General features: G+C 43.0%; 1 pseudogene; it reads right to left on the reverse strand.

The window, feature by feature from the left end:
- Positions 1-1167: 1167 nt before the first annotated feature.
- On the reverse strand, positions 1168-10847 carry LOC121543981 (annotated as a pseudogene).
- Between the last annotated feature and the right edge of the window lie 1541 nt (positions 10848-12388).

Genomic DNA, 12388 nt, shown 5'->3' on the forward strand with positions numbered 1-12388 from the left:
GGGGGCTGGGGTTAGTTGGTTATACCTGGAGTACTTCTCCTGTCTTATCCAGTGTCCTGTGTGAATTTAAGTATGCTCTCTCTAATTCTCTCGTTCTCTCTTTCTCTCTGAGAACCTGAGCCCTAGGACCATACGTCAGGACTACCGGGCATGATGACACCTTGCTGTCCCCAGTCCGCCTGGCCTTGCTGCTATTCCAGTTTCAACTGTTCTGCCTGCGGCTACGAAACCCCTACCTGTCCCAGACCTGCTGTTTTCAACTCTTTAATGATCGGCTATGAAAAGCCAACTGAGAGACCTGAGCCCTAGGACCATACGTCGGGACTACCGGCCGTGGTGACTCCTTGCTGTCCCCAGTCCGCCTGGCCTTGCTGCTATTCCAGTTTCAACTGTTCTGCCTGCGGTTATGGAACCCCTACCTGTCCCAGAACTGCTGTTTTCAACTCTTAATGATCGGCTATGAAAAGCCAACTGAGATTTATTCCTGATTATTATTTGACCATGCTTGTCACTTATGAACATTTTTGAACATCTTGGCATGGTTCTGTTATAATCTCCACCCGGCACAGCCAGAAGAGGACTGGCCACCCCTCATAGCCTGGTTCCTCTCTAGGTTTCTTCCTAGGCTTTCGCCTTTCTAGGGAGTTTTTCCTAGCCACCGTGCTTCTACACCTGCATTACTAGCTGTTTGGGGTTTTAGGCTGGGTTTCTGTACAGCACTTCGAGATATTAGCTGATGTAAGAAGGGCTATATAAAATAAAATTGATTGATTGATTGATTATAGTTGCCTTCAATTCTGCTTTTCTTCTGTTTACTTCTTAATTAATTTCAGAACATTTCTCTAAACGTTGTGGTGTAGGTTGTGTAAATAAGTGGGAAACATCCCAAACCCAATTTTAATGCTTTTAACAATTGACTTATTAAATTTAAAAATCTGTATTATTTGACGAAAAATTGGAGGGCGCTCAACCAACGTTGATTCGAGGTGCAACCAAAAACATTAATCATCATAGAAAATGAAACGCGCAACTCTTGCGCACTATTAAAAATGCATAGTTTTATTCAAGCAAGTTTAAAAGATTAACGTTTCAGCCTAGTCTGACGATATGCAAGTTGTGTTTGCCCAGTAAAAGGGTGACCCACCCGTGGTGGTGTCCCCCTCCCTCCTAAACTGTATCCTCAACAGGACAATGACTGATGAAAAAGTAGGAGGAGCCACTAAGACATGTGATGAGGCCCAGGAAGATCACCCTGCAAGGACAGTATAGGACACATGAAAACATTGCTGCTCATTCATACTCATACACACCTCAGAGTATGCACACACACGGACACACACACACATTGGCGCATGCCCAACCCCCCCCCCACACACACACACACACACACTATGAACTTACCTGTACATATCAGAGTCATACATTCGACAGGCACCTCTGCCCCCGCATTTCTTGATCCCCACCTCAAACATGTTGTGTCAATCAAAGCCCCGAAGTACAATGGTGCTGGAATACCCCCTACAGAGAGATCAGAGTTCAGTATCCTGTATTATGGACATCTATGATATGATCTATGATATCAAGGCATCTAGGGTTCTCATCACCAAAGTTTGGATACCTAACGCCAGGGATTTTAGCTCGGGCTTGATGCACCTACAAACACACATCACAAATCACATACACAGGTTAACACAGTCTTGTGGCAGCAGGTGACCCAGGTTCCAACCCCGGTTTGTCACACAAGTATTGGAACATGGCGACTGACCGTATGATGACCATGTATCCAGGCGTGGTCCCAAGGGAGTTGATAAAGGCGCTGAGTACAGACACAGCCATGTAAGAAGTGAAGCTGCGGCTGCACTCTCTTCTGCGAGGACACTGGCCTAATGTTACTGACATACTGCCCCATGGTGCAGGGGAGGACAACACACAGCGGCAGTTGTGGAATACCTGGTAGAACAACAACAAATACAGCAGTTATAGTTTCTCTGTTATGGTCTATGATCTCTCTCTATAGTTGTTGTTTTTTCACTATTTTGTAACTTTTTTTTTTTTTTTTACTGTTTGATGATAATTTCGCAGTTAGATTATGACTGACAATGTACTCTTATCGCAATTTTGAGAGTGCACATATCACAGACTTTTCTGCTATTTCACAGTGTCAATATAGTTCAGTGGAGAGAAGAGCACACACTGTTAACCTCTACGGGATCGGTGTCCCGTATACGGGACAGTTGAGCTAATGTGCGCTAATGTGATTAGCATGACTGTTGTAAGTAACAGCAAACTTTCCAGGACATAGACATGTCTTATGTGGGCAGAAGGCTTACATTCTTGTTAATCTAACTGCACTGTCCAATTTACAGTAGCTATTACAGTGAAAAAATACCATGCTATTGTTTGAGGAGACTGCACAACAACAACAAAAACATATCACGGCAACTGGTTTGATACATGTTAAAAACGTGTTTGATGTATTTGATACCATTCCACTAATTCCACTCCAGTCATTACCACGAGCCCGTCCTCTCCAATTAAGGTGCCACCAACCTCCTGTGCTGTATCCTGAGGGACTTCCTCTGCTCTGATCTGATGAAGTATTTGCTCTTTGACATGACTGTCTACTATTAGAAGCCATAGGAGACTATAGCCTTGTCTCAGGGCAGGTGCAGTAGGGCCTAGTATGTAATGATAGGATACCATGTTTACCCCATGTCCTGTGTTTGTGTCGATTGTCACACCAGCCTTCTATTTGGCTCCCCATCCTGCCCAGCTCAGGCTTTCAGCGTCGCCGGCCTTCTAGCTGCTGCCGAACCTACTGCTGGCAAACGCCCTTCACTCATCAACCCCGGACTTGTCTCGTCATCATTACACACACCTGGTTCCAATCCCCACTCTATCACTGTATATATACTCCCTCTGCCATTTGTTGGTCATTGTAAATGTTACTTGTTTTCCTGAGAGGAATCGCACCTACTATTTCCTGAGTACTTTATATTTTGCACTTTTGGTTCACCCTGTGCCTTTTGTTTATGAAGAGATATTTTGAGCACAACTGCTTTTGGATTATGTCCTGCTTTGATCTATGGTGCTTAAATAAATTCAGTAGTTCTAAACCTGTGACTGCCTCCTGCCTACTCCTCTCTACACCAGTGACATTGATGTTGAAGTCATACTGAACAACTACCAGACAGAACCTTCTCTACATGGGACTTGCATACCATATTTTTCCATTCATCAAAATAATACTTTATTGCTAATCAGCAAATTACTTACTTCGTCCCGGGTGGGAGATAAGGCCCCCGTTAATGGTTGAAAATAACTTGTTTCAGTGCCAATTAGTTACACTGATTGTACAAAACATTAAGAACACCTGCTCTTTCCATGACAGACTGACCAGGTAAATCCAGGTGAAAGCTATGATCCATTATTGATGTCACATATTAAATCGAAGTTAAAAAAGAGACAGGTAAAAATATTTTTGTAAGCCTTGAGACAATTGAGACGTGGATTGTGTATGTGTGCCATTCAGAGGGTGAATGGGAGGAACTAAATATTTAAGTGCCTTTGAATGGGGTACGGTAGTAGGTGCCAGGTGCACCAGTTTGTGTCAAGAACTGCAACGCTGCTGGGTTTTTCACACTCGACAGTTTCCTGTGTGTATCAACAATGGTCCACCACCCAAAGGACATCCAGCCAACTTGACACAACCGTGGGAAGCATTGGAGTCAAGATGGGCCAGCATCCTTGCCTGATGAATTGAGGCCGTTCTGAGGGCAAACGGGGGAGCAACTCAATATTAGGAAGGTGTTCTTAATGTTTTGTACATTCAGTAAATTAATAGTATTTGTACCGTGTTCTTGCCGTATCCTGTAGAGCTGGAGCAGCCTGTGAGGCAGGGGGAGGTGTAGGTGATGCCGTTGTCTGAACACACAGGGTCCCACTCCCCAGCCAAGCAGGAGCAGTCTCTGTTACACTCTGACAACAACAGGCTGCCGTCAAAGACCACACCAGGGGTCCTGGGGGACAGAGACAATGGCTGGCAATCATAATGATGTTTAAATAATAGTTGCTGAACTATCCTAGACATAGGCACAGTGACAAAACAGCCAGGGGTCCTGGATCAGTAACAACCATACTGTATATTCCCACAAGAGGGAGCCCCGGCACAAGCCCATGTGTGTTTTGGTCTCACTCTTCCACATATTCCAGTGATCAAAACTTTTATTAAAATATAAATGAATGAACTCAATGATTGAATGAATGAATGAATCAATCAACCAACCAACCAACCAATCAGATGTCATATTTACCCGTTGTAGGACACGGTCAGCCCAGCCACCTGAACGTTGTCACACTTAGTGCCAAACTGCAGAAGGAGAAGGAGGTAGGCCATGAAGGAGGTGACGAAAGACAGCTGAGCTCCAGACACAACGCCAAGCTTATACCTCTTCATCAGTAGACCGCCCAGGAATATCCCCATAGCAACAACAGGCAGGTTCAACACACCTGTAAAAGTTATACTCACACATTTATAGATCACCAGCGTGCTTGAGTTTCCTGTCTACTCAGGTTCAACAAACCTACAGGGGACAGGAAAGAACAAACAAGTGGTATTTAATGCCATTCAACATCAATGCAGACAAGAGGGAACATTTCAGTTGGAGTATGTCCAGGTTTCTATGGCTTCGTTTAGACAGGCAGCCCAATTCAGATCTTTTTTTCAGTAATTGGTATTTTGACCAATCAGATCAGCTCTGAAAAAGAGCTGATGTGAAAAGATCTGATGTGATTAGTCAACAGACCAATTTGTGGAAAAATATCATAATTGGGCTGCCTGTCTAAACACAGCCCTTGTCACTCTGTTTCTGACCCAAACCCAAATCTCAGGCCCAATCCAACCAACAGAATTTGACTTTACAACAAAAAAGGAGCAGAAAGAATCGTGACGGAGGGGCCATAGTTGGTTTATAAAGAAGGTCGCTGATTGAGAAACATGTAGCTACAGTGTCTAACCAATGAGGAAGTTGGCTCTGGCTGCTGATTGGCCAAACTGCTGTTCCATGTACTTGGCTTTGAATGTGAGCAGGCCAATGAAGGAGTTGAACTTCAGGATGCTGCCACATAGAAGCAGAAAGTACGCTGGTGTGCTCAGTAGCTTCTTCAGTGATGGTATGTAACCTGAAGATATAAGAGAATAACATGCAACACAGTTACTTTTTCTGGTTTGGGTTATGTGAATGATTCAAGTCTTTATTATTTGCAGTTACAGGGCCCTGTATAGAATGTATTGTTCCTGTATAGGAATATACATGTCCATCATAAAAGATAGGCACAGGATTCACAGGCATTTATCTTGTCCACATGACCTGAGTGACTAAGAAAAACTTTGGGCTCTAGACTAGTCATAAATTATCTGAAAAACGCCAATGAAAGTCTGACCACCTTTTGCAATCACAGCAAGCGTCATGGTCTGATGTGGGGTGGCGTCGCTGTTCCCTGCCCCAACCTGAGTATTGGTGCTGGGGAGCAGCTTGTTCTCCTCTCCCTGCTTCGGCAGTGAGCTGGGCAGGAACCAGAAGGGGATGCCTGACAGGAGCATGATGACAGAAGAGACCAGGAATCCCAGCCACCAGGCCCCCACCCACCGGGCATCCTTGGGAGTGATGGTAACAGTCTCTGGAATAAGTGAGAGACATCTCTATCATAAGCACTGATACACATACTATACTGATAATAGTAATAACATAAAGGGAATCATTGGCTATTTTTGATTGGTTTTGAATTCATTTGGAACCAAAATGAATATACAGTACCAGTCAAAAGTTTGGACACACCTACTCATTCCAGGGATTTTCTTTATTTGTACTATTTTCTACATTGTAGAATAATAGTGAAGATATCAAAACTATCAAATAACACATAAGGAATCATGTAGTAACCAAAAAAGTGTTAAACAAATCAAAATATATTTTATATTTGAGATTCTTCGAAGTAACCACCTTGATGACAGCTTTGCACACTCTTGGCATTCTCTCAACCAGCTTCATGAGGTAGTCACCTGGAATGCATTTCAATTAACAGTTGTGCCTTCTTAAAAGTTAATTTGTGGAATTTATTTCCTTCACAATCAGTTGTGTTGTGACAAGATAGAAGTGGTATACAGAAGATAGCCCTATTTGGTAAAAGACCAAGTCCATATTATGGCAAGAACAGCTCAAATAAGCAAAGAGAAACGACAGTCCATCATAACTTTAATACATGAAGGTCAGTCAATCTGGAACATTTCAACGTTTTTTCAAGTGCTGTTGCAAAAACCATCAAGCGCTATGATGAAACTGTCTCTCATGAGGACCGCCACAGGAAGAGTTACCAGCCTCATTAGAGTTACCAGCCTCAGAAATGGGCAATTAACTGCACCTCAGATTGAAGCCCAAATAAATGCTTCACAGAGTTCAAGTAACAGACACATCTCAACATGAACTGTTCAGATGAGACTGGATGAATCAAGCCTTCATAGTCGAATTGCTGCAAAGAAACCACTACTAAAGGACACCAATAAGAAGAAGAGACTTGATTGGGCCAAGAAACACGAGCAATGGACCGGTGGAAATCTGTCCTTTGGCCTGATGAGTCCAAATTTGAGATTTTTGGTTCCAACCGCCGTGTCTTTGTGAGACGCAGAGTAGATGATGATCTCTGCATGTGTGGTTCCCACCGTGAAGCATGGAGGAGGAGGAGGAGGAGGAGTGATGGTTTGGGGGTGCTTTTCTGGTGACACTGTTGGTGATTTATTTAGAATTCAAGGCACACTTAAACTGCATGGCTACCAAAGCATTCTGCAGCGATACACCATCCCATCTGGTTTGCGCTTAGTGGGACTATCATTAGTTTTTCAACAGGACAATGACCCAACACACCTCCAGGCTGTGTAAGGGCTATTTGACCAAGAAGGAGAGTGATGGAGTGTTGCATCAGATGACCTGGCCTCCACAATCCCCCGACCTCAACCCAATTGAGATGGTTTGGGATGAGTTGGACCGCAGAGTTAAGGAAAAGCAGCCAACAAGTGCTCAGCATATGTGGGAACTCCTTCAAGACCGTTGGCAAAGCATTCCAGGTGAAGCTGGTTGAGAGAATGCCAAGAAGAAGCTGTCATCAAGGCAAAGGGTGGCTACTTTGAAGAATCTCAAATACAAAATATATTTTGATTTGTTTAACACTTTTTTGGTTACTACATGTGTTATTTCACAGTTTTGATGTCTTCACTATTATTCTACAATGTAGAAAATAGTACAAATAAAGAAAAACCCTTGAATGAGTAGGTGTCCAAACTTTTGACCGGTACTGTACATTGCTTAGTAGAAAGGACCCTAACACAATAATGTGTACAGTATGTGATTCTCTTACCCAGATCGACATATCCAATGTCTACATAGAGTCTGACACACAACGACCCCAGCAGGAAACCAAACATGGGACCTAGCAGTGTGATGGTCTGTAGACATGCTGTCGATCATAAAACACACAGTTAGGCCTACAGCCCTATCTACTCAGTTACATATGTCATGACTAGGGTTGCAAAATTCCTGGAACTTTCAATAAATTCCATGGTTTTCCCGAAATCCCAGTTGGAGCATACATGACACACACTCATTGTACGGTTAACAAAACACACACACACACACACACACACACACACACACACACACACACACACACACACAGTGGCTTCCTCTCTGTGAGTGGAATTAACTCACCAATGTAAAAAGCAGAGTTTTCAGCTTTAGCGAAGTCGTCGATGTAGGAGATGCCTCGTGGGGTGACGGGGGTCTCTCCTATCCCCCTCAGAGCGTTCCCCAGGAACACATAGATCCACATGTGGGAGCTGGAGTCCCACACACAGTCTACAGAGGGAATCATACAGAGACACACAGGTACACAGCCTTCCTCCTTTATCAGGGACCATGCATATACTGTACAACTTGTATGTTGCACCATGGTTACCTATAAAGCCAATTGGCATCTGTAGTTCCTGCAGAAATAGTCTTGTAAGTAAAGTCTCATGCTAGCTCAGCCTTCGACAAGTCAGGCCAAGTGAGACTACTGCAGGAAATACAATTATAGTGTTAGAGACAGTTGAATATGTTTCTCAGCTGTGAGTGGTACCTGTGTTGAAGTCAGAAGATGGCTCCATCTGGATCTCTGGGATGTCTGTCTGCTTTAGAAGGTCCAGACATGGAGTTATACTGACACTGTCATTCATTGAGCCTTGGATGACTGTGTCAAATGTGTAGCTGTAGTAAAGACAGACCAGTTAGTTGTCATGTCATGTTCTGTTCTGTAGGCCTTATGATGAATAAGGATTCAAGTTTAAGTGTTACAAAGATATGATTAATTGAGATGAGACATTGATCAACAACTAATCTCTCGTGGACAGACCTACGTTAACATAACTGGTTATGTAGAATCTGTCAGGAAGGAATGGGATGTGTGGGCTAACGAGCAGCAGTAGTTCCGGTGTTTTTGTTTGTTTTGTCACTGGTTATTTTGTGTGTTAGCATCTTTCAAATTTCGGAAGGGCCTCCCCTTTTCAGACATTCGGCCCATAGACTTGTCCATAACTTGTAAAGAGAGAAGGCGGAGCTCCTCGTTCCGGTTCAACTCCTTGTTATAGCATCTCTTAATCCCATTTCTTAACATGTATGGCCCCATAACATAATCAAGCAGCTGACCGATTACGCAATACTTTAGTTCTAAGTTAATCAACAACTAGATACATTTATTTATTTCTAAAGTGAAACTATCATCCGTATAGGAGTATCTCTACAAGTAGAAGTTTAACCAGTATTTCAGTTGTTTTACCGCCCCATGAAGAAGTGTGGCAGGCCTGTGAGGAAGGATCCTACAGCCATGAGGAAACAGCCCATAGCGATGAGCCTGGGCCGGTGCAGCTTCGCCCCAAAATGGCTGACCACAGCCAGGAACAGCAGGTTACCTGCAAGAAACCACAACACTACAGTAGCCTGGAATCGCTAATTATAAGCTCTGTATTCTTACTAAAAAAAGCATATCAGTTTGGATTCCAGGCTACCACAACATAGCAGCACATTGAACAATGTTTGGGGTTTGACAGTAGAGTTATGGACAAACTGCCAGAACAACTACAAAACTGGACAGTATTGAGAGCAGACTCTGATTGAACCACAAGAAATTGGACCATACTGTAGTCTGTAGTGTATATCTGGTTTTATGTTATGGTTGATACCCATCTCAAAGCTTCCGTCTATGAGTCCAATGAGAGAGCTGGACAGGTCAAAGCGTCTCTCTATCTGAGTGATGGCACTCTTCATGTAGGTCCCTGACAGAGCCTTGGAGAAGTAGGCGAACGACAGGGCCACGATGAACAGCTGACAAACACAAGGGAGAGAACATTAGTGTGTGCATGTGTATGTGCTTGCCAATGGTTGTTTGTCTGTGTGTGTGTGTGTGTGTTTGTCTGCATGCGTACATGGGTATGTGCATACCAATGTGTATGTGTGTGCGTGCATGCTTATGTGCGTGCCAATGTGTATGTGTGGGACCGACGTGAGTGCATATGTTCGCATGTGTCGGTGTGTGTGTGCCTGCGTGGGTGTGTGTGCAGACAGAGTGCATGCGTGTGCATTTTAAAGCATTATTAAGCACCTTGAGTGTGGAACAGCAGGAGCGTTTGGTGGCCTGCTTGTCAGGGACACACAGTTCCTGTTGGCAATCAGCTTCCCTCTGTCCTCTGCTGGATCACCCATCCTATCCAGTCAGATGCAGGGCAGCACATTGCCTCTCAGCTGGCTCACCCTTATGCAAAAAACCACATGAATTTCACATGAAGTGTTCCAAAAACACGTTTTCATGTGATCACATGTGATCTTATGTGAAGTTAATGTGATAACATGTAAAGCAACATGTGATTACATTAAACTACACATGCGAAAACGTGATCATGTGAAGTGTTCCAAAACATGTTTTGACATGATTTCACATCAAATGTAACGTGAAATTATGTGGTTTTTCTGTAAGGGCAGGAATATAAGATGCATTTTGATGTTATGTTTGATGTTACAGGATCTTGAAAAGACGAAGGGTTCTGGAGGAGCTGCAGCACCGTTGATAAATTATAGATTTTATTGCCAAAGTTATAGAATTACTGCTGTCTGTTCAGAAATAAATGAAATAATTATTTGAGGTTCTTTCATGTTCCTTTCCATTTATTTTCCATTTTGCTTTCCCTCAGTCCTTTTCACTTTCCTTGGTAAAACAAGCTCTGTGTCAGTCAATACATATTCAGAGCCACCATGAATTGAAAGCAGCTTTTGATGGATTTTAAACCATTCAACAAATAGTTTTATAACGAAGTGTAGACCCAACTAAACACTCTTGATTCTTTACACACACATTGAAAGCCTAAAGGACGGTGATTAGCCCAAAACTGAGCATGGTAGCCTATTAATATGAGTAAGAAAATAGTTACTTAATAACTCTCACCTCTGGAGTACGAGAATCCAAAAGTGGCTATTCACAAACACCTCGGCACAGTTACTGTCAGGTACTGGAAATCAAATCCATGTTCTGAGATGACGAAGATGATTCTGGCTTCATTTGAACACTAGAAACAATAGAAACACAGGCCAACACAACCTGAAGTCTTATAATAGCAGAGTCAGAATTAACTCAAAGTACCCCCAAAACACACACACACAGAACCTGACTGGATAAATGTTAAAGTACCTGACCTGAGTTGGGGCTCCTCTCTCCTCCTGTGTATCCCAGACAAACAGCTGAGTCTCCCTCCTTGTCTCTGGAGGCATATCTTTCCCCTCCTTCTCTCTGCCCCCTGAGCCCCTATTCTGTGAGCGGGTGGAGGTACTGAGGACCGGCCTAACAAAAGGCATGAGAGAGAGAGAGAGAGAGAGAGAGAGAGAGAGAGAGAGAGAGAGCGAGAGAGAGAGAGAGAGAGAGAGAGAGAGAGAGAGAGAGAGAGAGAGAGAGAGAGAGAGAGAGAGAGAGAGAGAGAGAGAGAGGATATTCCTACTAGGGACAAATCAACTTAGTTGCACAGCATCTCCCTTTTTCACACATTCTGCTTTCCTCAAAACCAAACTTTCTGGATGCCAAACATCAAGCACCACTAATTGCTTGGGGGCACCTGTAAGTGCAGGTTGCAGGTTTTGTTCACCACAAAAACCTCAGCTGCACTTGTTAAGCATTTAATCTGTCAAAGAGGACTATTAGAAGGCAAATGGGATGGCTAACATTTAACAACATTGCCGGTTACAAAACCAGATCAGCCAAATATGTCCCACTGGGTGGACCCAGGTGGGTCTGAGTCAGGGGAATGTGTTATTAGCATATTTACCCAGCATGCATGTGGTGCAGGCAGACAGGTCGCCCTGCAAGCAGCTTTGCCCCAACAGGAGTTTTAGGGATTAACAGTTAAAAACCTGCCACATTCCTGGGCACCATCCAAGGGAAAGTGCCCTTTGTGTAGAGACCTTTCTATTGTTTCATGCTTTTGTCAAATGGCATGGCAGAGACAAATGTGTGTGTGTAAGTTCCATATTGTAGGGAATAGAAGTGCCAGTGGGTGATGTTAGGAAGGTACTGCAGGTTAAGATAGATATTGAACATACAGGTTTAACACTTAAGTGGATTTTACGTTGTTTGCATGTACAATGCATGTGCAGACTCAAGGTCTAATAGACCTTCATTCCTTTCCTTTCACAGTACTGTTCAGCAGTTGAATATCAGTGCAAAGCAGATGTTATACTTTCTGTAGACAGTGCAGTCTACTGGTGATGTTGGTTACTGCTTATTTTCACCAGTTGTTGAAGCCATATCAATGTTTGAGATTAAAGTAAAATATCAATAGGGCACAATCCCCACACAAATTATTTACAAGGATTTATACACTTGTTTAATGACCAATTTACAACTGCTATCAGTACTACAGTCAAACAGAATCATTGGAAATCATTGAAAATAACAAGAATATGCAAGTTTAACAATGTCACAACAAAATATCACCATTACAGTATATACAGTGGCTTGCGAAAGTATTCACCCCCCTTGGCATTTTTCCTATTTTGTTGCCTTACAACCTGGATTTAAAATTGATATTTTGGGGGTTTGTGTCATTTGATTTACACAACATGCCTACCACTTTGAAGATGGCACTGTACATGTCCTAATCACTGACTACAGTACTGTGTATATACAGTATTCTCAATATTGACAATAATTATATCTATTCATTCACAAGACCGCTTAAAAATAGGGCTTTACAAGGTACAAATAGCACAACCAACAACATTCCATTGCCACTAATATGTTCTTGAACTAATATTCTTAA

Source organism: Coregonus clupeaformis, chromosome 28 (genome assembly GCF_020615455.1).
Source record: "Coregonus clupeaformis isolate EN_2021a chromosome 28, ASM2061545v1, whole genome shotgun sequence".
In the NCBI taxonomy this organism is placed as follows: domain Eukaryota; kingdom Metazoa; phylum Chordata; class Actinopteri; order Salmoniformes; family Salmonidae; genus Coregonus; species Coregonus clupeaformis.